Source organism: Petaurus breviceps, unplaced genomic scaffold (assembly GCF_028583685.1).
Source record: "Petaurus breviceps papuanus isolate PSGF00001 unplaced genomic scaffold, PetGlider_PUasm1.0 90769, whole genome shotgun sequence".
NCBI lineage: Eukaryota > Metazoa > Chordata > Mammalia > Diprotodontia > Petauridae > Petaurus > Petaurus breviceps.
This window is the reverse complement of record NW_027187341.1, coordinates 9574016-9601302: the sequence shown is the minus strand read 5'-3', so window position 1 is coordinate 9601302 and position 27287 is coordinate 9574016. Positions and strand designations below refer to the sequence as shown.

At 37.7% G+C, this 27287-nt stretch overlaps 1 long non-coding RNA gene across 1 annotated transcript in view; it reads right to left on the bottom strand.

Annotated features, from left to right (window-relative positions):
* Positions 1-2040: 2040 nt before the first annotated feature.
* LOC138146752 (uncharacterized) overlaps positions 2041-27287 on the bottom strand; it is an 80867-nt gene continuing 55620 nt past the window's right edge. The window contains exon 2 of the long non-coding RNA XR_011164568.1: positions 2041-2749. This is a non-coding gene — a long non-coding RNA (uncharacterized lncRNA). The remainder of the gene's footprint in view (positions 2750-27287) is intronic.

Below are 27287 nucleotides of genomic sequence, written 5' to 3'. Positions count from 1 at the left end.
ATCTATCAGGCACTTTGCTAAGCATTGAGGATATTTAGGAAGGCAAAAGACAGACTTTCCCCTCGAGGAGCTCACCGTCTAATGGAGGAGATAATATGGCAACACTATACATAAAAAGTGTGTTAAAAAAGAGAGAAAAATCAAAGAATGCTTAGGAAAGGCTTCTTGTGAAAAGTGAGATTTTTTTAACTGAGACTTGAAGGAAGCAAGGATAGCTAGGAGGTAGAGATGTGGAGGGAGACCATTCCAGGCATGGGGGGGGGGGGACAGTCAGTGAAAATTCCCATAGTTAAGAGATAGAGTGTCCTGTTCAAGGAACAACAAGAAGGCCAGTGTCACTGGACTGAAGAGGATGTGGAGGAATGTAGGGTGTAAAATAAACTGGAAAAGTGTAGGGAAGCCACGTTATGAGGGGAGGGGCTTTGAATGCCAATTAGGTTTATATTTGATTCTAGAGGTGATAGTCACAGGAGAGAGAGAGAGAGAGAGAGAGAGAGAGAGAGAGAGAGAGAGAGAGTTTTCCACATGTACTTTATGTACTTTTTCCACTTGTACTTTATGAAGATTCTGAATGGAAGATGGACTAAGATGGACTAAAGTAGGCAGAGACTTGTGATAGGCCGACCAAATGACAGGCTATTGCAATAACCTAAGCATGGAGGGATAACGTCCTGTACCAGGGTGAGAGAAGTGTCAGAGAAGAGAAAAAGGTATAGTTGAAAGATACTAGAAAGGTAAAAATGACAGGTCTTAGCAACAGATTGAATATGGAAGTGAGAGAGAGTAACCAATCAGGGATGACCTCTAGCTTTGTGTTTGAGGCAAATGTCAGTTTACTGAAAACGTTGTTATAAAACCACAAGATTATATTATACAATCTGTGGGCAGATGAGCTCCTTGAAGGGATGATAGGAAAAAGAACAGACTTTTATTGCAGATTTTACCCAGTTAAGGTCTCCTAATCTGAGATGTTTATAGAATAAATACCCTCCTTCCCACTGATAGCTTTGTTTTTCCTTTCTCCAGTTGCAGGCATACTAGAATGTTACATACTACAATTTCTGAAATGCCTTTCCTTTATCAACTTCCTTGATAATTCATCAATGATACTAGGAAGTATGACCAAGTTTTCCAGCCATTGGAACAAACTTACTATTTGGAATAATTTCATTTAATGTAATAACTCACATTTATTCTAGGGAGGTTTTTTTTAAATTTACTTGCTTATTAAGATAGGTTTTGAATTAGTTAAGGTGTCAGAGCTAAAATAGAGTGACAATGATTTCAACATCACCCACACACATGTAAATTCGCATTGATCATAGTGATCTGGAGAGTTTCACCTCTTCTGCATCATTAGAAAACAAGATACTTCCAAACAACAACACCCCTGCCCCCAAGCCCATATTGGAAAGAGGCTTTCTGAATCTTGCCAGGGGAAAGGACACCTGCCAAATGAAGTGGGGTGATGGGGAATCTAAACCTATTTTAATTTACTTCCCCATAACACGTGTAGTTCTTTGAGTGAGCAGAGTACTTAAGGGTTAGGCAACTCTGTGCCAGAGATGGAGCAAAGAGGGTTCAAAAGAAATTAAACTGAACTATGTCCAAATGCAGCTTTATTAGGTCAGTTTTCTAGGAGGCTGGATCTAAGAAACAGGTGGAGCAGAGAGGTTTTTCCTTCTACTCATGGCTTTGATTCATCACAGGCATTACTTCTTGGAAGCCATACAACCAATTTGATTAGTCAAGGGCATGTTGCTGAAGCTGTTATTTAGCAAGGGCAACATCTTGCCCTGAGATGAGGGAAACGGGACAGTTGTGCTATATAAATGGGTACTTTGTGCATATTAGATAGAGTTCTAGACTTAGAATCAGGAAAACCTGAGTTCAAAACTTGGTTCAGAAATTAGAAATCTGTGATCCTGTCTACGTCATTCATTTTAGCCTGTCACCTACCTGCAGAGTTGTTGTGAGGATCAAATGAAATATGAAATAAATCAAATGAAATAAATATAAAGTGCTTTCCAAACCTTAAAGTTCTATGTAAATATTAGGTACTTTTATTATTTGTGGTAATAGTAGCAGCAGTAATAGGAGGGGTATGTAAAGCCAGGCAAGAACAGATTTCCAGAGGACTGCTGCTGTGGATAGCTCTAAGATTCTGATTACATAGTATAGTGAATTCTCTGTTTGTTCAACAGTAAATTAAAGCAAAACATTCACAGAAACCAAAGTACAACATTCACAATATTATAACTTAACAACTTATCACTGAAGTAACCACATAGTTTTCACCAAAGTGGCCACATAGTTTGAAACAAAAGATATCATTTAGTAAGTCTTTAACTCAATCATCCTTAAGGAGCAATCCTCCTTAAGGGACACAAAATACAATCATTCAGTAAGTCCTTAACTCAATCCTTAAAGAGTAGGCCTCATTAAGGGATACAAAGTACAAAGGTCAAAGTTCTCCACCCCTAGGTTACAGTAAATCATAATCTTTTCAGTCAGCAGTGAGTACCAAGAAGAGATCTTTTCATCTTGACTCGAGGCTGGCTCTCAGATTCCATGGTTACTCTTCCATGGGTCCAGCTCCTGCCTGACTCTACCCAATTGTCACCTGGATTCACAGGTAAGCAGCTCTCAGCTCCTTGTCCAGCTCCTCATCCAGTTCCTTGTACAGTTCGCATTTCATATTGAAGCTCACAGAACACAGTGCACCTCAAGTCCTTCCAAGTTTCTGTTTCTGGGAAGACAAAGCTTAACAGAGTCAAAATAACATTCGCTCACATTGCTGGCACCATCATCAATTCACTATCTGCCTGTGAAATAAACAGAGATCCACACACAAGGTCCCAGAGGTCAACACAAATCATCAGTAAAGTCCCAGGACCTCCAAAACCATCCTCCAGGACTTCCAAAAACAGACAACCAGAAAATCCTCTTTCAGGGGTTCCAGTAAGGTCCCAGGGCTTCTGTACAAAGTATCACAAACAAACATCAACACAGACAGAACAGACATACACAATGTGCCAGGATACTACAAATTTTCTCCTTCTCAACTCTGACACCACAAGAGTCCTCTTCCCAGTTCTTCTCTTTCCCAGCTTGGGCTTCTCCTTATAAATGGTTATTAGTTCTTCCCTCTTCTGCCCTTTCCTGTTGCATTAGCACTAGGGGTCCACAAGTTCTGTTTATTAACAAGGACTTGATATAACCATGAGCAAAGCTTAAAAAAAACTTGAACTGAAACAAGGTGCTAAATAATTACATACTGAAACAAAGCATTAAGTACTTCTTTGCTTGCCCTTACAGAGCAGTAGGAATAGTTGTAACAGCAGCAGCAACAATAGCACTCTAATGTTTACTAACATGTTTCTCCAAAAACTGTATGTATTGGGATATGTGGGGAAAACTTCCTCCAATGATCCTAACTCCAAAGATTACAGACTTAAATTGTCTAGTCTTAACTGTCTCTCTGCCTCCAATGATTCGGCCAGATCCATGACCACCATCCAAGAAGCAATGCCAATAAAGGTCATATCTCACTGGTCCCTCAATCATTTTTCAAACACTGGTCATATTAGTTATAGCTGAACTCACTGGGAGGACTTACTCATACCTCCATCCTTCAGGCTTTTACAGGATTATTTGCTGCTGAAGTCCAATTGTACATGCCTTTCTTGGAAAGAACAACTTCATCAATGAACTATGGGGGTGACCTGTAGTTGAAATCTGATGCCATTCAGGTGGTGCTTCACCAAGAAAGTAACAATTATTGCCCCTGAGGAAGGTTGGCCACAGGTCTTGGCAGGCCTTGTAGGGCTGCCATAGGTCTAATATACCAAACACATCTATTTTAGTAATATTACCCCATTCTAGCTGCAATGGACACTCATCTTTCTGGGACCAAGTATGAACTTAACCTCCCTCTTAGTTATCCATACCAGTAAAATCACACATACTTCAAACTATTCAATGAATGCATAGTCTGTTTTTCTGTCCATTATAATTCATGAAAATTTATTTGGTTTAAAAATTGATTCCAAATATTGCTATTTATCCTATGGTTTCTTTTAATTATATTTCTGACTCAGCTATTTTTGACCTTGCCTATCTCCATATAATTCATCTCTTCTTAAAATATGAGTACATGAGACTTACTTATGAAGGATGAAATTTCAAACACAGATAATTCTATTTATCTAAGCTCCTGTCATGTATTGGTCTTATATATCTAGTCAATTCCCAAGAAATTTCAAAACATATCAGCACATAAAGGAAACTGTGATAGAAATCCAGACCCTTAATTTGCTGCCTTTATTTCCTTATATGAGCAAAAAGCTTGGGCAATCTGAGGGAGTGCTAAATACCCCAAAACTAAAACTTCAATTTGTCCAGTAGCCACAAAAGGATAGAAATAATTCACTCATTCTCATCCCTCTTTTTTGATAAACAGGACCACAGGTTATTCTAGATTATTTTTCTTCTATAAGCTGGACTCTATTTTCCTCCCTCTCTGACCAACCCCCTAGGTTGAAACACATTGTATTTCACACTATGGTCACACACCTTCATTGGTAGCCAAACAAACCTTCCCTCCCAGTAAGAAGTTCTTGAGATACACTCCTCTAAGGCAGGCCTGTCATTTCAGTCTCAGCTACCCTATGAATAGGACAGTGACTGTTTCCCCCGCTAATCTTACCCTGCTGCTAACACACAGGAGAGGGATTGGAGTTAATTTTCCCTTTTCACTTCCTAACACTTGATAGCAACTGACTTAAAACAAAGATTTCCTTTTTTCTTCTTTTCTTTCCCTCCCAGAGTGCAAAAAGAAATCGTATTTTGAAAATAAACAGCACGGGGCTGTGAACATTTCCTCTATTCCAAACATTTTCTGAGACTGAAATTTTTCACCTAAGATCTGCCTCACTGATCTAGCATATTAGAGAACTCCTAGAAATGCAGTGTCTTGAAGGTATTAATAAGTTCCATGTAGACCAAGAACTGCCCTAATTATATGGAAAATGGTATCATGTGTTTGATCTACAAGTAAACAACTTCGATCAGAAAAGACTGGGATTTAACCTTGGCAGATAATGGTTTCCTTAAGATTCAACCTTATTTCCAATGTAATTTCCCCCTACACACTACAACACTTCTTTCACTATTACCACTTGAATCAAAAAGTTCCCTTTGAAGTAAATGGGAGCTTGGTACATGGTTACACCTTTTGATGTTGATTTGTTATCATTAATATAATCACTTTAGAATGTTTGGTTTTATTTTTTATTTCTTTTCTTTTAAAAGAGCATCAATTCAAATAAGGGGGAAAAAAGGCAATTTAGATCTGGGTAATGGGGGAGTGGTAACAAGAAAGGTTAGCAATTTCTTGACCAAAATTTGATTTCAGGTCACTCATCAGGCTCCTGGGCTTCATGGTAATTTGTTCATCCTTGTTTCATTAAATTGCAATTACTTCTGCTATCTCTGGCTTCATCCCTTTGGCTGGATCCCGTATTAATTAGGCCTCAGGATCCTTGTAGAGATGAAGAATTCTCCACTGGACAATGTTCTGCCAGAGTCAAGAGGTGAGAAAAAGGATGTTAATAATAAAGTTAAAAATTATCATTTAATTTTTTTAATGTTGGAATTGCAGAGGTCATCACCTTCTTTTTCTATTATTTGAATTTCTCTCATCTTTTCTGTCCATATTTGTATACAAAAGTGATACAAAACTTCTGTTAAAGAAATAAAATAAGTCAAAATGTTTTTATTTTGCTTTGTTTTTGTTCTGGGAATTAAATATATTACTTAAATCCATCCATCTGGAACTTTTTTACTGCCTCTAACTTTGAGGCCTCTCTGAAAGTAGCACCTCAATAATGAAATGAATAAAATGGAAGATTTCCTGCCTTATTTCCAATGGGAAGTAAATTCCATGGATAAACAATTGCTAATTTATAAAAGAATGTTTCATAAATGTATGTATGTATTTACCTAGATACATACACACATGTGCATGTATATACACATATATGTGTATATATGTTTATTTGTGTATATTTGTCTATATTCCCATATAATTTCATTCCACGTCTCTACTTGTTTACTCAGAGGTTCATCAGAGAACTTGAAATGCTCTCCCAAGGTCACTTAACTCTCTTTGGGTAGGGACGCAGCCTGACACAATGAAAAAGAAAAACTTTCAGAAGAAAATTGCATTGAACCTTTAATTTGATATTTAGCCTATCACCATGGGTAGATCGCTTAACCCCTCTGTGTTTTAAGCAATTCTCTAAAATTTATTGTAGGACTGTGTTTAAAATCACCTTGGCAAAGTGTTTTAATTTGGAGAACACTGGAGGAAGACCCTCAATTTATGTAGGTCTATAGAAACTTAGAAGTAGAAGGGACCTCATAGATCATATAATTTTGTTGTTTAGACATTCAGTCACATCCAACTCTTCATGACCCTATTTGGGGTTTTCTTGGCAATGATACTGGAGTGGTATGACATTTTTTTTCCTCCAGCTCATTTTACAGTTGAGGAAACTGAGGCAAACAAGGTTAAGTGACTTGCCCAGGGTCACACAGTTACTGAAGCTGGATTTGAACCCTGGTCCTCCTAACTCTAGGGCTTTAGCCGCTGAGCTGCCTATCATGTAATAGAAACTGAGCCCATATATAATAGAAACTTATAATTTTATTTTTAAATTATATATATTTTTCAATAAGCAAAAGTATGTCTTCTTTCTCTCCTCACCTCCTACACCCAGTCACCTGATTGGGACAGAGAGAAAAAGAAAACTCTTGTTATAAACAAGTATAATCAAGCAAAATGGCCATGTCCAAAAGGAACCCAAAAATAAAACCAAAAGGTTTATTCTCTACTCTGAGACCTTTACCTCTATAGGAGATAGACCTCACAACTCATCCTTAGTCATTTAGAAACATGATTGATCATTATGCTACTCAGAGTTCCTAATTCTTTCAAAGTGGTTTGTCTTTACCTTATGGTTATCATTGTTTAAATTGGTCTTTCAGTGGTTCTGTCCACCCCACTCTGCATCAGTTCATATAAGTGTTCTCAAGTTTCTCTGAAGTCATCCCTTTCATAATTTCTCACAATACCATAGAATTCCATTACATTTACATAACATAACTTGTTCAGCCATCTCCCAATTTATGAATACCCCCTCACATTCCCATTTTTTGCCACCTAAGAAAGAACTAGAAATATTTTTGTTCATCCTTAGTTATAATTTGTTTTGCTTAGGAATAATAGTTCCCTCTAATTCTCCTTCTCAATTCCCCCCTTTCTGTCCTCTGTCTCTTTTGAATGGCATGCATTAGGGGCGGCTAGGTGGCGCAGTGAATAGAGCACCGGCCCTGGAGTCAGGAGGACTTGAATGGCATGTATTTCTGTACCCAACTATGTATGTGTGACTAGTTTAGATGAGAGTGAGGCTGAAGCGTCAGTTGCTCTTCCTCTTCTTTCTTATTTGCATAGACTTTTATTTTCACATTTTTACTATGTGAGTTGATTTTTCCTGACCTTCCTTTCCCTCCTTATCCTTAAATATATTATTCTTCCTATTTCTTTCCACTCTTATGATCATCAAGACATAACAGAACCTGGTCTCCTGTTAAATTGAACTCTTTATATGACCAATGTTGATAGAAAGCTCAGAGGATACCTATTCATCATTTCCGCATTTTATAATATAAACATTTCCCCCCCTTTTTTAGACTCGGCATTATTTGTTCACGTTTGCTTTGTTATATATCTTTTAACTACTGTGTTTAAACTTCAGCATGTCTATGTAGCACTGTTTTTTTTTTGTCAGAAATACTTGGAAGTCCTTTATTTCATTAAAGGTCTTTTTATTCCCCCTCTTAGGATTTATATTGAATTTTGCTGTATAAGTTGTTCTTGGTAGCTAATATATAGCCTTTGTTCCTTTGGATTGTATTTCAAACTCTCCTTTCCTGTATTGTGGTATCTGCAAAACTGTGTGTGATCCTGACTCCTTGGCATTTGAATATTTTCTATCTGATTGCTTCCTGTGTTGCTCCACCTCCAAGGAGCCCGACCCCCTTCATGCGGAAACACTTGATTTTGCCTATAATCTTCCTCAGGACTTTCATTTAGGGTTTCTTTCAGGAAGTCCTTGTTGTATTTTTCCTATTTCTACTTTGTCTTCTGACTCTGAGATATCTTGAAATACAAGGCCTAGGCTCTTTGTTTGGTCATGGAATTAATGTAATCCAGTGGTATTTAATTTTTTGTTCTCTTCTGTATGTTTCCAGGTTCCATAGTTATTTTATTTTCCTACAAGGCATCTAAATTTTTTTTCTATTTTTTTAGGCTTTATCTTAGTTTTAATATGTCTCATATTGTCTCATGGACTAATTGGCTTCTATTTGGTTAATTCTAATTTTCAGGGATTTTATTTGAGCAATGTTTTGTACTTTTTATGTCAATTCCCCTTCAAATTCTTTCTTTCATAGCTTTTGTTTCTTTTCTATTTTTTCCTCCAGTATTTTCAGTTCATTTCTTGAAAAACAAAACAAAACAAAAACACTTTTATCTCTTCTAGGAATTCTAGCTGAATTTGCATACAAGTTGTGTTTTGCTTTGAGGTCTTGCTTGTGGATGTTTTAGAATCATTCTCTTCTTTTAATTATGTGTTTGAGTATCCCTGTCACCAGGACTGCATTTTGTAACTTGATTCTCTTTCTTGTTTGTTCTTTCTTCTAGTGTCCTTACTTATTTCAGATTTGCTGTTAGGACTTTGCTCTGTGTACTTCTGGAGAGAAGTTTTGGTTTAGTACTGTTGCTTTCTTGGAGTACTAAGTGTTTTGTTATTCTAAGATCTCAGGGACAGCTCATACAAAGCTCTTAAAAGCTTTTGGTGCTCAGTAAGTCTGATGGATCCAAGGCAAAGGCCTGATTGATGCTCACTCCCATCCCCACCCCCTATCAGATATTTGCAAATTCCTGACCTGGGTTTGAATCTGAACAACAGTGGACTACTGTTCAAGACATTATCAGCCACTCAAGTTCCATTCTGGTTCAGAGTGCAAAACTATAAGCTTCCCTTTTTTTATATTTGTTTTATCATATTTATTTATCTGAAGCCTTCAAATTTGACTAGAAGCTCAGACTGAGATCATGTTTTGCTCTTAAGATCAGTCAGGAGGCTGCTTTTTGTTTCTAAACTTGTTTCTTTCTAGGTATGCAACGTTGTATCTTTGGTCACCTACTTTGGAATGCAACCCCTGATGTTGGGTGCCTTCCCCAACCCTGTATTTGTGACTCAGAAGTGGGGGGAGGGGTGGTAGACTACTGTACAAAGCCTCTAGCTGGTTACCTCTTCCTTCATAGCTCCCCAGTAATAGACCTTAGACCTACTTTAGCCTAGATACAAAGACTCTCCCAGCCTTGGAGGACTCCTCTCCTTCAGCCTCCAGACTCTCAGTAGCTACTTTCTTGAATTCCCCCACCAGGATTTAATCTGGTGCATTTTCTAAATCTGGATAGAACAGTTTTAAGGGGCAAATAACTACTGTTATTTCCTGTTATTTCACCATTGTTGCTTTGCTTCTCATCCTGTCCTTTTATAAACAATGAGCTTGAGATCTAGAGCATTTAAGTAGTTTGCTCAAGGCCACAGAGTTAGTGAGTAGATTGATTATACTGAGCCTAGAAACCAGATTTCTTGATTTCTGATCTAGTGATCTTTCCATTGACTTTTTGTCACATTTCAGTAATGTATAATGATTTCAACATTTTGAGAAAATATCATTTCCAGATCTTCCTCCTGTGATACAAACTGCAAAACTTATATCCCTTGACATATAGCCTTCACAATATGCTGGGTAGAAAATCTGAACACTAGAACATTCTAGCAGTGGACTTGTGTGAATTTTCCTAGGATGTTTCTTGGACAATAATCATAGAGTAATCAACTCTATACTTAAAGCCTTTCCAACTTGGTAGGGCCTATCAGGGTTTATGTTTCACTATTATCTCCTTAGAAAATTCAGTTTAACTTTCATAAGAAATATGATAAGACCTTAATGGACCTTTACTGTTTACAGAATTTATTCTTCCTTGCAGCAAAATCTCTCACAATAAAGCTCTAGTCCATTTCTTCTTTTGCTCCCCTTTTTCCTCCATTTTTGTTTTCTAGTGAATACATATAGGCCCCTTAACCCTACTATTATCTCTTAGTATTTTGTTCAGATCAAAGCAGAGCTAAAAACATCAGCATCAATAAAGAGTGCCTAAGAAACAATATATTTTAGGAGCATTAAATGCATAAAGAAGGACCTTCTATTTACCAAGAGTAACCAATACATTATATACCAGGTGCTGGAAGAAAAACAGTCTAATAATCAACTACTAAATGATGTAATACCTATGATAAATATAATGAGTGCAGAGAAGGGGAATATACCAATAGATTCCCTTCACATACACTCCTAGATTTTATTTTTATTTTTAGGGGATAGGGCTGCAATGCATCTAGATATTCAGGCTTGTAAGAAACAAGTTTTACTCTCATATACTCTTCTCTCAAGTTAACTTTTTTTTTTCTTTTTTGGAGGGGAGAGGGCAGGGCAATTGGAGTTGAGTGACTTGCCCAAGGCCACACAGCTAGTAAGTATTAAGTGTCTGAGGCCAGATTTGAACTCAGGTTCTCCTGATTCCAGGGCCAGTGCTCTATTTACTGTGCCACCCAGCCACCCCTCAAGTTACCTTTTAAATTACCTCAGGGATAAAAATATGGTGACCCCAGGGAGTGGGAGAGAAAGAAATAAACAGTTTCTACTACCCATAATTTCCAAGGTTTCAAGGACATCAATCCTTTTGCTTCTTCAGTCAGTCATATTTTTAATTTATAACACGTTTTCCTGTATTTCTTCTCTAGGCTTCAATGTAAATTAAATTAGCATAAGAGAAAATAAGGAGAATGAGTTAATAGAATCTTAAGTTTTATCAAGTTTCCATTTACTATTGACAGAATATTCTTCTACAACTGACATGTTCATATTCCTTATGATTGTACCTACATCTAATGTTTATCTATGGAACCTCTCCACATAGGGTTACTTCCTCACCCAATTATTTCTTCTTCCCTGGACTCTCAATCACTGTTCTCATATCTTCTTCCTGCTTTCAACACTACAGTAGCAGCCATTGCCTCCAATCTGTAGAACTCTAAATCACTTATTAGATCCATATAAATTTATCTTCACAACATCTGGTATAGTGTTATAATTTCCAGTTGGGAAGTTGGTTGGGTTTTTTTTTTTATGAAATTCATGCAAGAATTTTCTATCAAAGCTAAATAGAAATTATCACCAATCATCCTACTTGAGTGGATGTTTCTGAGAGACAGTGGTCAGAGATCTCTTGTTCTGGATAATTTTCAATAGGTAAAGAGCTTGCATTTAGGGACCTACCATTCATAGTCATAACACAGCTAGTGATAAGTGTCAAACTATTCTTCATGCTTCTATTCTGGGCATCTCCTGTTATGACTGATACCAAAAGCTTTTTTTTTTTTTTCTGGGAGCTTCCCAAAAGATCATTACAGTTCTTTTCAGCCCTAATCAAAGTAAAGGCACAATGACAAGAAAGTTAGACTTGGAATTGGAAAAAAAAAGTGTTCCAATCCTGCCTTTACAATGTACTTTATATGTTATTTTAGGCAGTCATTTAACTTTTCCATGCCTCAATTTCCACATCTATGAAATGAAGAATTTGGACTAGATGATTTCTCATATTCTTTGACCTTTAAGTCTTTGATTACATAGTCTATGAGCCTATAAAATATTCTCTTTTAGCTTTAGATTAATGTTATTAAAGATAGCCTCTTAATTCTATCAATTTTAGCTTTCTGAAAACACACAAAGACACACACAGAATGATTGAAATGACTGAAAATATAAAGAAGGTCTGAAGTGTTTTTAAGCTTATATTTGGCAAGAGCTCTGTGGTACAATATTGATGCATTGTTCATTTTTTAGTTCAAATTCACCTTCAATTAACATTTCTTAAGCCTTCCATAATGTATGTACACACTTTAAAAAATTAAATATGGCATTTAGGAACCAATCTCATCTGTGAAGTACCTTAAAGTTGCTCAATGTTTGAGACACATTATAGGTTACCTGAAACTATAGACCAGAGGGACCACCTCATTCCATAAGTATTTATTTTATCCACAGTTAAGACACCATATAAGTTTTTTTTAAAAAAAAAACCTTTAATTCAACATCATAATAAAATGAATGACAAGAAAGATTCCCTACCATATACATAAGTCAATCAATAGCAATTTATTAAGACCCTACTATATTTTAGGCATTGTTGGACAAATTCTCGTATGGATTACCACACAAACCCATGGTATCTCATACTTTTTAGGTGACATTCCTGATGAAGCCCTTTGGGGTCTCTGTCACTTTTGTTTACTCTCCTGAAGATCATGGGACTCTCTGGTGATGATGATATTACTTTCTATAATTTATATAAAACTTTAATGTTTGCAAAATGCTTTACAAATATTATCTCAGTTTATTTATATAACACCCTTGGGATATAAGTGCTTATATAATTCCCATTTCATAGATAAGGGAATTGAGGCAGACAGATGCTATATGAATTGTCCAGGTTCCTACAACTAAAAATATCTGAGGCTGGATTTGAACAAAGGTCTTTCTGACTCCAGATTCAGTGTTACATGCACCGTTCCACCAGCTACAAATGTCATCAACAAACTTCATGCTCCATTGAGCTGGAGTCCTCTGCCACCCTAGGGTCTTTTGTCATACTCCTTGCAGTGAAAAACTCTGCTGATCTATTCTCTGATGGCATCTACTGATGTTTGTTTGCTGTGAAGCTTTCAATTCCTTTGGCCCAATCCCCTAGAGGTTAATATTTTAACTTCTTTAAAAAAAATAGATCATAGACAGTTATTTTCAATCAACTTCCTAGAGTAGCCTTGAGGCCTTTGGGTTTTACTTTTAAAATTGAGCTCCTCTGGTGTTACTTGCACTCTTTAATACTAAAATTTAACTCATAGCTCAAATACTGAGCTATGATCAGGAAATTGCTTTTTACTTCTGTCACAATGCTTACTCTGTCAGTCTGTATGTGTCCAAAGTCCATTTAATGGCTATATTTTGGGCCCTCCAGGCTCAAAGTGAAAGTCAATAATAACTGTTTCTCTTTTCACTAATAACCCTGAAGGGCTTCCCCTCCCATTTTGATTTTTTATTTTTTCTAATTAAAGTGACCATCCCTGGGACTCACTTCTTACTGAATGGACATTACCTCACTTAAAGTGAGAACCTGAAAAGGCCTTAACCTAAAAGGGCCAGGGTCTCCCGTGGCATTCAGGGCCATCCCTAGTAGTCCTGATGAATATCAGGTCACTGGATCCAGATGGCTCTGAAGGAGAGAGTGAGGCTGGTGACCTTGCATAGCCCTCCTCACTCAAATCAAAGTCATCTGCAAGTCATGTGTCATCTCCCTGGTGTCATGGTCCTCTTCAAAAATGAGGGACAAACACAACAACAACGACAATTTCACTCAGCAATGAAAGTGTCTTAATGTACCTCTTTTCACTGAGATAGTGCTAGGGAAGTCCAGAGTACATTCAGAAGTCCTTTGCCAATAAGAGAAATTACATTGAACAGACCATTCACTTTCTTCAAATCTGTAGAGAAGAGGCCTGCAAAGTACTTCAAGGTAGCTGGTTTTTAACAATGTTTTTTTTTGCTTTTAGGAGGGGGGAAGGCCAAGTGACTTGGCCAAGATCACAAGGCTAGTACGTGTTAAGTGTCTCAGGCTGGATTTGAACTCAGGTCCTCCTGACTCCAGGGCTAGTGCTTTATTCACTGTACTACCTAGCCACCCCTTTGACTTGTTTTTTAAAAGCTTATAAATGACGCTAGCTCCCCAGAAGGAAATTCAACAGAACATTATTTTCATTACTAACACTAATAATAACATTGCCACTAAAATTATTTTCTATTAGGCTGAAATCATTACAATCAATGGGTTCCCTTATAATCTTGGATGCAAGTAGTGCTAATCTATTCCACTGCCATTTTTCTACATTTGCAACATGAGAATTTAAGTTTATTTAAGTTGCTTCATTACCCTGACTATTTCAAACAGTTGCTATTAACTATCCTAATCATTTCTTTATACTATGGTTGAAAGAAAAGAGCCATAATTCTTTTCTCAATTATTAATCAATTTCAGTATTCACTTACTAATAGGGAGTGCTTAATAAACCACTGTTCCTCTCTCATTGACATTTTCCCCTTTCAAGGGGTTGATGGATGAATGAGAATCAAGTGACAGACCACTGATGAGCTAAGAACTTCTAATCATGTCATTTTGGAATGAGGGTAATTTATGCAATAGGATAATAATTTTTTTTATAGTCAGGCACATTCTGAACAATGATTAGAGAATATAATTCCAGGAATTTTTTTTATCTTTAAAAGTAAAATTATTATAAAAAAATTGTTCATGTTACATCCCTTGCTTCTATGTCTAATTATAAGGATGATGAGAGTTTCATTTTGGGAAAAGAAATGCTTTGCATGGTGTCAGTGCTGCTATCTATGATATCAGTTTCAGTAGAACTTGAATTGTCAGACAATGGGTTAACTGTAGCCTAGATTTTAAAGATTTAGCATAGGAGGTCAAAGTTACTTTGTTCTCTTTCTCATATCATTTGTTCAGTGGGTCTCGGAATTTCAGAGCTAGAAAGTAGATTTGAAACTATCTTGGCTATGTTTGTACTTGATAAACAAGGAAACTGGATTCCAGAAAGATTAAGTGATTTGAGAACAGTCACAAAGCTAGTTGCTGGCAGAATGGGATTAGACTCAAATTTCTTGGTTTACAATCTACTGTTGCTTCTATCGCTTTTTTTTTTTTTTTTTTGCTTTTTGGAGGGCAATTGGGACTAAGTGACTTGACCAAGGTCACACGGCTAGCTTTGTGTTAAGTGTCTGAGACTGGATTTGAACTCAGGTCCTCCTGATTCCAGGGCTGGTGCTCTATTCACTGCACCACCTAGCTGTCTAGCTTCTATGACATTTGCTACAATTCTTTGATGATGTTTGTTTTTCATATAAAATTGTTACAGCAAAACCTGGATTATCCAGAAGACTGGCACCTCCAGTTAGTCATAATGATGGATAATCCAAGAATATGTAAGCAACTGAAGTTGTAAAAATCTTTATGCATGCTGGTGTGAAAATGCAACATGGATGCAGTGATCTTCCAGGTAGTTTCCCTAAGATCCACAAGGTGTCCTTCAAGTAGTGTTAGAGAACTAGAGTTGACAAAGATAATTGGGAACTTCATGGACAAAAATAAGCAGAGTGCTGAATGCACAAAGAGCATTCATTAAGAGAATTCATTGTTTTCCTTTTGGAGGAGATAGGTCAAGAACTTCATAGAAAACCAGTTCAGTTTCTAATTCAATAATTAATTTGTATTAAAACCACTGCAACATGCTATATGTATGGTCATAAAACTGGATACATGATCTACCCTTTTCTTAGGGATTTACCGAAAAATGCAAATTCCTATATATATATATATATATATATATATATATATATATATTATTAGTACAGTCTAATTCCCGTGGTACCATCTAGCTATGTGGGAATTTTGATACTTTTTGGTTCCCTTTTTTCTTAGGCTACTTAGAGTATTATTTTCCTTTTAACCACAATGAAATTGGGGAAAACGTGGCAAACTTTAAATTTAAAATTTAACAAGGCAAAAATCAATTACAAATAATAAAGCCTACATTTTATTTTCATATTCATCTTACACAACGTGCTAGAGTCTCTATTTCTGAATTGTAGGGTGAGCCTAGGTTATTCAGGTGCTGTCTGTCAGGTGAGTGCAAGTCTGAAGCAAATGTCTTCAAAAGTTCATAGGATTTTTTATTTTGAGCTGAGAAGGACTTCAGAGAATGTCAAGGCTGATTTCCTCATTATACAGATGAGAAAAGCAAGGTTAAAAAAGGTGAAGAGACAAACAAATAAGTTAGTCTAACCAATATTTGGGCACAGGTCAATGGTCTCTAAATACAGCATTCTTTCCATACAGTATCTTGTTTTAGGATGTTTAATCTGATTTAATGACATGTCTAGCTAATAGATGACTTTTCCTCATGTCCTCTTGCTTAGTGCTTGGGGAGGAATATGATGCATTGCAGAAAACCTGCGAATATAGATTGAGTAAAGCCAAAGAATGTAGGCAAGAGCTGTGGGTAACAGAAAATGCACCTGGCGCAAATGTAGTTGGGGGCAGAGGAGATGGATTGGCAGAAGAGAGGATAATCATCCTACCGAAGATGGCATTGCATTTGGAGAGGGCAACCTTGAAGAAAAGGGTGAAGGGGGCAGGTTCTGGAGATGCCTCGGGGTGGGGGGCGGTGGATGGTCAGATGAGGCTGGTCAGAGGAAGTCAGTCAATAAATATTCATTAAACTCTTATTAAGCACCAGTCACTGTACTAAGTACTGGGGATACACAGAAAGGCGAAAGTTAGTCCTTGTCCCCAAAGAGATCATAATCTATCAGGTTACTATTGGGAGCAGGCATGCCCTGGCCACCATTTTACCTATGGGTAATTTCTATTTGCCATGTACTAGTTGTGACACCCCAGGTGAGGCAGAACTCCACTATGGATTCATTCAAGGTGCACCTTAATTTTGTTAATATCTTCAATGTGATGAGGAAACAATTTTCTAAGTCAGGGCTGAATGTAAAATAAAGTTTCAAACAAAGAAAAGATACAAGATCCACAGGTGCCCTTCTCTTATGGGATGTTAAAATATATAATGCATTTATCTTTAGGTGAGTGTTTGAGTACCCACAGAGCAAAGGATTTGGGATTTCACTGATGTAGGTAAAGGAACACCCCCTATGAATACACAGCAGGAACTCCTCTACAATGTGAAGAAAGTTGCCTAGGTATTGAGAAGTTAAGTGACTTGTCCAGGTTCACACAATGAGTTTGTGTCAGAGGAAAAGCTTGAAGACAGATCATCCATCCCAGGTCTCGGTCCAGTACCCCCAGGATGCCACAGGTTGGAACCAAAAAGCAAAGCAGAGCATGCACTTCCTGTCCTATCAGTCCACAAATCTATACATGAGTTCCTCAATAGACTCGTAGGACAAGAAAGGACTCACTTGTCACATATTTCACTTCTACGCCAACATGTCTGTTTCATATTTTTGATCCCACAGCTTTGCTTTAATGCTCCCCCCCTTTGTTTTGTATGACAGTTAAGGCAGAAAATTCGTTTCTGGTGAGGTAAGCTTGGCAGTCTATGGGCCGTGGAAGGCAAAGGCATCACCCCCAATCCATGCCTCCCAACAATGCTGCTCCCAATGTCCTGAGCCTGTTTTTTAAATTGGAATTTTAGGAGACATGCCAGCCCTATGCCCTGCCAGCCTGGATCCATCAGGCTGATCCATATTGATTTATTTGGATGCATCAGTTCCTTGGTTTTCTGTCAGTTAGCTATACTGTCACCTGCTTTGATTCCTCATTACCTCCATTGTGAATTCTATGAACATATATCAAGCAGCCAGTGCGTCCAGGATTTGAGACTGACAAAACAGGATCAATGTCTCAGGGGCACAACCCAGAATTTCAATAATACAATTAAATTCTTTGAATACTGGATACATCCAGATTGTCAATCCTGTATTTTCTTCGCGTTCAGGGCAGGAAGCAGCCCCCATCCAGAACCTGTGTGCACTGTTCCTGTCAGTGAGTAACGAAGGAAAAAGACTCGATAGAGAACCTGAGGGAGAGATAATCAAATGTCGAACCTGCTGAGCCTGTTAGATGAAACTGTTAACAAGACTTGCTCAAATCACTGGGGGAATGCTGGGCAGGGAGGAAGATTGGGGTTCAGAACTGAAATGTGTAAGCAGAGTTAGGCTGCCTAAGAAAGACTCATTCCTTATTGCTGGATCTGGGTAAGCAGCCTTCAGAAGGATTTGGAGGGTCCCCCAGGAGTTGCTTGGGCACACTTCCTCACTTGAATCAGCGAAGCCTAAAGCCTCAGAGGAAGAGGGAGGACCAAGGAAAGAGGCTCTGGATTTGGAATTCTCATCTGCACTGGCATGGAAAAACCGAAAATGATAAAATAACAAAGCTATGCACATAGTACAAGGGTGTCTTGTGTGCAGAATGCTTATGTGTATGGAGGAAGGGGGTAGGAAGGTGGGGAGAGATGTTTAGAGCAGGTGTTTGCCCCTCCTGTTAGAGAAAGAGGATGGAAGTACCAGAGTTACCTTAAGAGGATCAGACATTCAACATGTACAATTATAACTACAATGACAACAATGTCATCCTGCGTGCCATTGTCTCTCTCAGGAAATTCTGACTTCTTTTATTCCCCTGATTTTCCTCTCTTACAAGCTTCAACTCTCTCCACCTCTGACCTCAGTGGTATTATATCAATGAAATAGCCAATTTCAAATAGGAGAACACTAAGCCTTTGGGGCAGATAAGGTATTTCCAGTTCAGGAGGAAGCTGTCCTTTGAGAGCACTCCATTTCACTTGTACAGGTTAACCCAACACCCCTTCCATGATGATCACTCCTGACCATTTAACACCATGGTGCTGTGAAGAGAGTCTTTGGTTATAAACCCTGAACTTATATCCCATGCCCTGTGAAATTGTTTTCCCCAAATAGGGGGCTGTGACGGATTCTAATTCCTACTGAGGAAGGGAATTCTATTTTATTTATATTGGAATATATTTGTAGAGCCAAAGTTTTCACATTTGTGACCTTGGACAACTTATTACCACTTTCTGGTCCTTTTTTGCTCACCTGAACAAAATGTAAAGCACTTCAGGGTAGGGATTGGTCATTTTCATCATCTCAGTATCCCCAGAACTTAGAATGGTGCTTGGCATACAACAGCTGCTTAATAAAGTTTATTGAATTAAATTAATCTGAAGAATGGCATGAGAAGAATTGAGCTTTAAGAATTATAGCATAAGATCTTCTCTTAAATATGGTATACTTTATGAGGATATATCATATAGTCCCCAAAAGGAAAACACACAGACACAGACATCAAAACAAAACAAAACCCTTCTTTTTATTTCTCTTTTTGGAAGGGGAAAGGCAGGGCAATTGGGGTTAAGTGACTTGCCCAAGGTCACATAGTAAGTGTCAAATGTCTGAGGCCTGATATGAACTCAGATTTTCCTGACTTCAGGGCTGGTGCTCTATTCACTTTATCACCTACCTGCCCCCAAACCCTTATTCATAATGGCTAATCCTTTAAATAGTGCTTCTCCCTTCCTCTTTTCTTTCTTTTTTTTTTTTAATAAAGTGGAATTTTGAGGTAAGCTTGTTTTTTTTTTTTTTTTGGAGGGGAGGACGGCAAGGCAGTTGAGCTTGAGTGACTTGCCCAAGGTCACATGGCTAGTAAGTGTTAAGTATCTGAGGTCAGATTTGAACTCAAGTCCTCCTGACTCCAGGGCCAGTGCTCTATTCACTGCACCACCTAGCCCCAGGTTTCTCTGTCCTTTTTATCATTTCTTAAGGTTAAAAAGGGGCCAGTTAGGGGCAGCTAACTGGCACAGTGAATAGAGCATTGGCCCTGGAATCAGGAGGACCTGAGTTCAAATCTGACTTCAGACACTTAACCCTTACTAGCCATGTGAACTTGGGCGAGTCACTTAATCCCAATTGCCCTGCCTTCTCCCCTCCAAAAAGCCAAAAAAAGAAGGTTCAGTTAGGTGGCACAGTGGATAGAGTTCTGGGCTTGAAGTCAGGAAGACTTGTCTTTGTGAGTTCAAATCTGTCCTCAGAGGCTTTTTATGCGGCCACAGGCAAGTCACTTAACCCTATTTGCCTTAACTTCCTCATCTGTAAAATAAGATGGAGAAGGAAATGACAAAACCACTCCTTTATCTTTGCCAAAAAAAACCCAGTTGGGGTCACAAAGAATCAGACATAACTAAAACTACCAAACAACAACAAAAATTAAATATCATTCCATGACATTCATATATATTCTAATTTTATTGATAAGTATTAGCAACACAAAGGAATCCCAGCAAGGGCAGGGAACATGTCACTTATCTTCCTTTGTGCTTTTATTAGGAGAGGGAAAGGGAAAAAGATGCAAAGAATCACTTTGAATATGTCCTGTATGCTTTGAAGTTAAACTGAGTTCTCAGTAAATTCCCCTAGTATAACTAGGAGGAGGCTGCAATTACTAGGCTGAAAGGCCCAAAGACAATACAATCTGTGGACCACAGAGTCAGTTTACTGCATTTATCTTCAAGGTGCAGTTCTTAATGGCATGAGCAAATCCCTATCTGTCTGACCTTGCTGAATGACCACAATCTGTTCTCTGATCTCCCAGGAGTGAGGGATGCCTTATAGCAAGCAGCAACCTTCTCTGAAACATCAATGCAAGTACCATCAGTAGCAAAGAAGCCAATCTAACCTCACCTTCCTCTGAATTGCTTGTTTCTTCCTGTCTTCAATGAGATCATTCTGCTCTAATCCTTCACAAATATGCCAATTATTCTGAAGTGGGCCTTACTCAAGCCAGTCTCCTGATACTTTATGTTCAATACTAGAATGAAATGAGACACTTGTGGGGTATTCAACAGTTAACAAAAGATTATTTTCTTAGCCTTTATCTACAATATGCATTGAAAATACCTTGAGCTGATTCAACTGAATGAAACACCTTTGTCAAATATCACCACAAATCCAAACCAGTCCACCAGCCAAATATAAGAGTGCAGTTCCTTATGACTGATTTTTACTCAGGTGCTTAGTAAGTGATGTTAACAGCCTGAGACTTCAGCCCTCTTATCCAAATAAGTCTTAGATGTGGATGAGTTTAAACATTTTAAGGAAAAACTAGAGTAAACTACATGATCTTGGAGTTTAAAATATTGCTCCCACCAGAATTTATCATAATTTGTTTTGCTATTCCCTAATGGGCACCCAGTATGTTTCCAGTTATCTGTTATGACAAAAAAGTGCTGTTATAAATATTTTTATACATTGTTCTTTTCTTTATTTCTTTTATCTCTTTGTGTGTGTGTGTGTGTGTGTGTGTGTGTGTGTGTGTGTGTGTGTATTAAGTATCTGAGGCCGGAACTGAACTCGGGTCCTCCTGACTCTGGGGTTGGCACTCTACTTACTACACAACCTAGCCACCCTTTTTGTTGTTGTTGTTTTTGTGTTTTTTTAGAACTTGACCTTTTTAAACTAAGGTCTTTCCCAGTCCTCAGTTTGTCTGAGGCAGTGTCCATTTAGTGATTAAAGGCTAGGTAAAAACTGAGACAAAAGATGGCCTAGTTTGTCTTCCCAAAAGAATCAATCTGGGAAGGGAAGACCTTCAGAGTTTCTGGCCAGAACAGAAAACAATTGCTATTTGCACTCACTCTGAGCCATAAAGGGAATCAATGAGCAAGTGAGGCTTGGACTGTGACCTATTATTGGCCAGTCAGTGAAAGCCAGAGTGATTTGGGTTTGAAGGCATTGTCAAGTAGATCCATTTGAATCATAAGGGGCTTTTTCAAAGCCTGTTTTTCTCAGATCTATATTTGAAGAAATCATAAATGAAACTACATGAGACAAAATAGTTAGTTGTCCCCACTTTTTGAAAAAAAAAATGATAGAATTAACAAATAGGGAAGAAAAAAAAACCTAGTCCCCAAATCCCAAGATGCTTTGTGAAGTATAAATGACCAAAAATCTTTTTCCTTTGGATAGAGCACCCACGTGTAAGGGTATGACTCCCTATATGGACAAAAGGACAGAAAAGGGAGGAGAAGGAGGAGGAAAAGAAAGAAGTTTGCCCAACTCAAACTAGGAGGCAGCTAGTTCTACTCACACATTTTTGTTTATCAAAGAGAACCAATGACATGAGAATGTTGATGTCTTCACTTGCAAGTGAATTGGATTTAAGTGAGAAAGAGCTGTGCAAAGTCATCTGTCTCACTTTTTCTTCCCAAGTCATCAGAGGTCAGTGGCAAGACAGAAGTCAGGATGACTGGCAATGGCCCCTCAATATACAACACTCTTTTGGAGATTGCCCAGGATTTTTAAATTTTGATCAATTTTAAATTTATTAATTTTGATTTAATTTTGCTTTTTTTTTTTAATAAACTAGGTCTGCTTCCCAGACCACTGGTAATATTCTTGGCCATCATCAAGGGGAGCAACTCTTTTTAAGACCAGTTATCTTCATCATTTGCTTCTAACAAGATATATAGGACACCCTCACTGAAGCAGTAAGGTAGTACTGTTACAAATACATCACATCATTACTCCTTAGACCATCATCTCCCAGATACCCCAAGATAGTCCAAGGACTGTGTTCTTACATGGAATCTAAGAATACTGGGAATAACAGTGCTGCCAGACTGCTGTCTCTTACTCTAGTGTAGCACTTACATCCATCATTCAAGGAACCAGTCCTTGTGGAGATGAAACCTGGCAACTGCTTCAGAAGGTACTATAACTTTCCCTCTTCAGCAGCCACATCTACTGAAAAACAGAAAAAGAAAGTACTTGGCACTCTCAAATGGTTCAGGACAGAATATGGTTTTATCAGAGGAAATAGCATTAAAGAAGATCTATCTATCTATCATCTATCTATCTATCTATCTATCTATCTATCTGTCTGTCTGTCTGTCTGTCTGTCTGTCTGTCTGTCTGTCTGTCTGTCTGTGTCTGTCTGCCTGTCTATCTATCATGAAGACTGATACCTAGTTTCATAATTTCAACATTGTTTATTTTCAACTTTGCTTCTCTTATCTTTGCTTTTCTATTTTGGTAGTAAAAACAAATTCTATTTTTTTAAAAAAATACCTTCCTCATTTTGTTTAATTCTTTCTTTCTTTTGTTGATGCAAGTGTTTAAAGATAAATATTTTCTCTTAAGAACTAATTTGGCTACATCCTCAAAGTTTTGATATGTTAACTCATTGATGTTATTTTATTTCATGAAATGAACTGTTATTTCTATGGTGTAATTTTGACCCAACAATTCTTTAGGATTAGATTATTTAGTCTCCAATTAATTATAATTCTTATTACTATTAAAAATATCCAAATTAACAATAAAGAATATATGAAGAAAGATGCTATCTGAAGCCAGAGAAAAAAACTGACAGAAGTTTATATAGAAAAGCATTATGTATATATATGTATATTCCATGTATATGTATGAAAAATGAAATGTATATGATAATTTTATCATATATTTATAAAGAATAGCAATAATAGATTGCAATTTTATGATTATACTGTGTTATGGATTGCTTGTTTTATTCCATATTTACAAATTAAATAAATTTTTAAAAATTAATTCTTTTTTTCAGAGGCTTAATATTGGGTGTAACTTTTATTTCATTCTGAAAAAAACATTTAACTTTTCTGCCTTTCTAAATTTATTTGTGATGATTTTATACCAAACACATAGTCAGTTTTTGTTTTGTTTTTTTCCCACCTGGAAACTGGCTCCATTTGCTTCAAATATCCTGACAAACCCCAATTAGATATTGAAAATTAGGCAGGTTTCATTATAGGTCAAGATGGCGGAGTAGAAACAGGACTTCCGCAGACTCCAGCTTCCACCTCTTCCTTACACAGCTGAGAAGTATGCATATTTCTTTCATTTAGTTCTGGATTAGATCAGATAAATTATTTTTGCTCCTTTTCAGTTTTCTCTAGTCTTTCTTGGGTATTTTTCACATATTTGATGAGATTTATGTGTGTGACTTTACTTCTTTATGAATTTCACAGTACCTGTTTATTTGGAAGTCTCCAGTTTTTCTTCTAAGTTATGTATTCTCTCATTTTTTCTACCTCAAGAGCCTTAATTTCGCTTTTTAAAAAATGTCTTGTTTAATTTTATCCATCTACTTTTTGTGTCATTGTAGCAAGTGAAGACATTCTTTTTTCTGAGTCTTTATTTGAACTAAATTGTGGAGTGACTCTCTTCTAGGTTTAGCTTGTGGATTCTTTTAATTCATACTTCTACTTATTCATAGTTTTTAAATATTTCTTCTCTTGACTTTGATCTCCAACGTGAGTTCTTCAACTGGGGCTTCATGCCTCCATTTGAAGTTTTAGATAATTTAAGCAGGCCCTCTATGCTTTTGTCAGTCTGTAGAATGGAGCCTGCTGGTACAGCCCTACCACAGTTTTGTACTAAATAAGTGGGACCATGACCCAACCTGTGCTGTCAGCTCTGGGTTCTGTTTCATTTCCTGGTGTCCTACTGTAAGACATGGCTTAGACCCACCTGCCACCTTCTTATTTTTTCCCACCTGGAAACTGGCTCCATTTGCTTCAAATATACTAACAGACCCCAATTAGATATTGAAAATTAGGCAGGTTTCATTATAGGTCAAGATGGCGGAGTAGAAACAGGACTTCCGCAGGCTCCATTTTCCACCTCCTCCAATTTATGTAAAAAAAAAAATGGCTCTAGACAAACTTTGGAGCTACAGAACCCACAAAATGATACAAAGAAGCTAACCTCCCACTGAAGACAGCCCAGAAGGATGGCAGGATGGGGCCAATACAGCACTCTGGGAGCAAAGTCCAGCCCTGCACTAGCCAGAAGTTTTAGCCTCAGGGTAGCCTGACCAGCCTTTGGCTGGAGGGACTTCAGACCACCAGCATCGGGGTGGTTTCCAGAATTATCAATCCATAGATACAAAAGACAAAGTAAGAGGTCAGTATACACTTTTCAGGAACAGGGAGTCTGGGAGTGTGATCTGGCCTTTGCCCCCAGGGAGAGAAGCAGCTGAGGCTACAAGGCCGTGCAGCCACTGCCATGTAATCCAGATCCAAGCAGTTCAAAGCAAGAGCAATTACCCCTCAGACTTGTTGTATGTTTACAGAAATCCTGGGAGAGGGCTTTGCTAATGTGTTCAGGGGTTCTAGGACTGTTCTACAGACAGAGGATAAATTCATGAAGGGATTGGCAATGTATCTTATGGCCTTGCTAAGCCTTGTCTCCCCAGGAACTAACATTGCTGAGAACTTGCCTCCTGTCAAGATGAAGAAAAGACCTCCATTTGGGTATTAAGTGCTGTGTTTAAACTTGATGTAACTCTGGGGTAGATTCGATTGTGATCCAGGGGTGGGGAACTTTTGACCTTATTGTGCTCTGTGATTGACAAATGAAGGTACTTTACCTTATGTTTGGAAACTAATCTCCATTTGAGAAGTGGGGCTTTGTGGTGGACTTAATTAAGGTATAGCCTAGGGGTGGAGAAGTATTTAGAACAGAGACTTTGTAATTGATTGAATGATTGGAAGGTCCTGGGGTGGGGTAGTCCTTGGAGATTATTTAATCACATTTAGTAAATGCTGTATTTGGAATGATGTCATGTTTTGATCTTCTCTGTTCTGGGTTTGTTACTGAATAAAATGGAGAGCACCTATGCTGGTATTCTGAACCTTGGGAAGTTGCCTTTCTTTTGGCATTACATTACACCATGCAACCTTGAGCAAGTTACTTAACCCCGATTGCTTTAAAAAAAAAAAAGAATCCATCCATCACCTCCTGAAAAAGATCCCAAAAATAAAATTCCTAGGAATATTATAGCCAGGTTCCAGAATTCCCAGATCAAGGAGAAAATATTAAAAGCAACCAAGAAGAAAAAATTTGAATATTGTGGAAACACAATTAGGATAACACAGGATCTGGCAGCTTCTACACTGAGGGATCAAAGGGCTTACAATATGGTATTCCCGATGTCAAAGGAGCTGGGATTAAAACCAAGAATCACCTACCCAGCAAAACTGAGTATCATGATTTGGGGGGAAATATGGTCATTAAGTGGAATAGAGGACTTTTAAGCATTCTTGATTAAAAAACCAAAGTTGAATAGAAAATTTGACATTCAGATACAAGAAGCATGAGAAGGTAAACAGGGAAAAGGAATGATAAGGAACTTATCAAAGTTGAATTATTAACATTCCTACATGGAAAAACAATAATTTTAACTTATGAAACTTTTCTCAGTAGTTGAAGGGAATAGAAATATATATATGTCTATATATGAAGGGATAGGGGCATATGAATACATATATGAATGTGTATATATATATATGTTTACAGGTATACATAGAGGGCACAGAACCAATTTAACAGGAAGGGATGATACTTAAAAGGTTAAATTAAGAGGTGAGAGAGGAATATAATGAGAGGAGATGGGGAGAGACAGAATGAGGTAAATTATCTCATGTAGAAGAGGCAAGGGGAAACTGTTACAATGGAGGGGAAGAATAGGAAGGCAAAAGGGAATTAGTCAACTTTATTCTCATTGAATTTGGCTTAGGGAGGGAATGACACACACTATGGGAGAGTAGAGGGTAAGGGGACAAGAGGGGGGATAATGGAAGAGAGGGGGGAAGGAAGTTGGAAGCGCCCACTTTTGAAAAGGGATAGGATCAAAGTAGAGAATAGAACAAGTGGGGGGTGGGATAGTCAGTCTTTCACAATATATCCACCATGGAAATATTTTGTATAGCTTCACATGTACAACCTATATTGAATTGCTTATCTTCCCAGTGAGGGCGGGTGATGAGGGAGGAAGGGAAAGAATCTGGAATTCAAAGTTTTAAAATCAAATGTTTAAAATATATATGTTATTTTTATTATTATTTTAAATGCACTGGGAAATAAGATATACAGTCTCTAGGCATAGCGATCCACTGTGCCCTACTGGAAAGTTGGAGGGGACATGGGGGAAGTTATGGGAGACAGTAGATTGGGAGAGGGCATATTCAGTGGGTTCACTGTTTTGGGGTGGTGGGTAGGGAAAATGGGGAGAAAATTTGTAACTCAAAATCTTGTGGAAATGAAAGATGTAAACTAAAAAATGAAAAAAACATAAAAAAGAAAATTAGGCAAGTTTCAAGTTTGCTAGAGATAATAACCCCTCCCTCTTCCAACTTAGGGACTGCACTGGTGCTGAGCTCTCTTTGTCCATTGGCAATAATCAACATGAAACAGACCCTGATTTCTGCTATATCCTTGACAAGAAGATAGGGTTTGGGCATTTTGCAAGGATATGAGTTGGGCTCAGAGGTCCAGGCTCTGTATTTTTGCACAGTGAGCGGTAGGGATGTGTCTCTGTCACCCTGCTGGGCTAAATCAACATAGCACTGAGATACCAGTGATTTAATGCTCTTCTATTG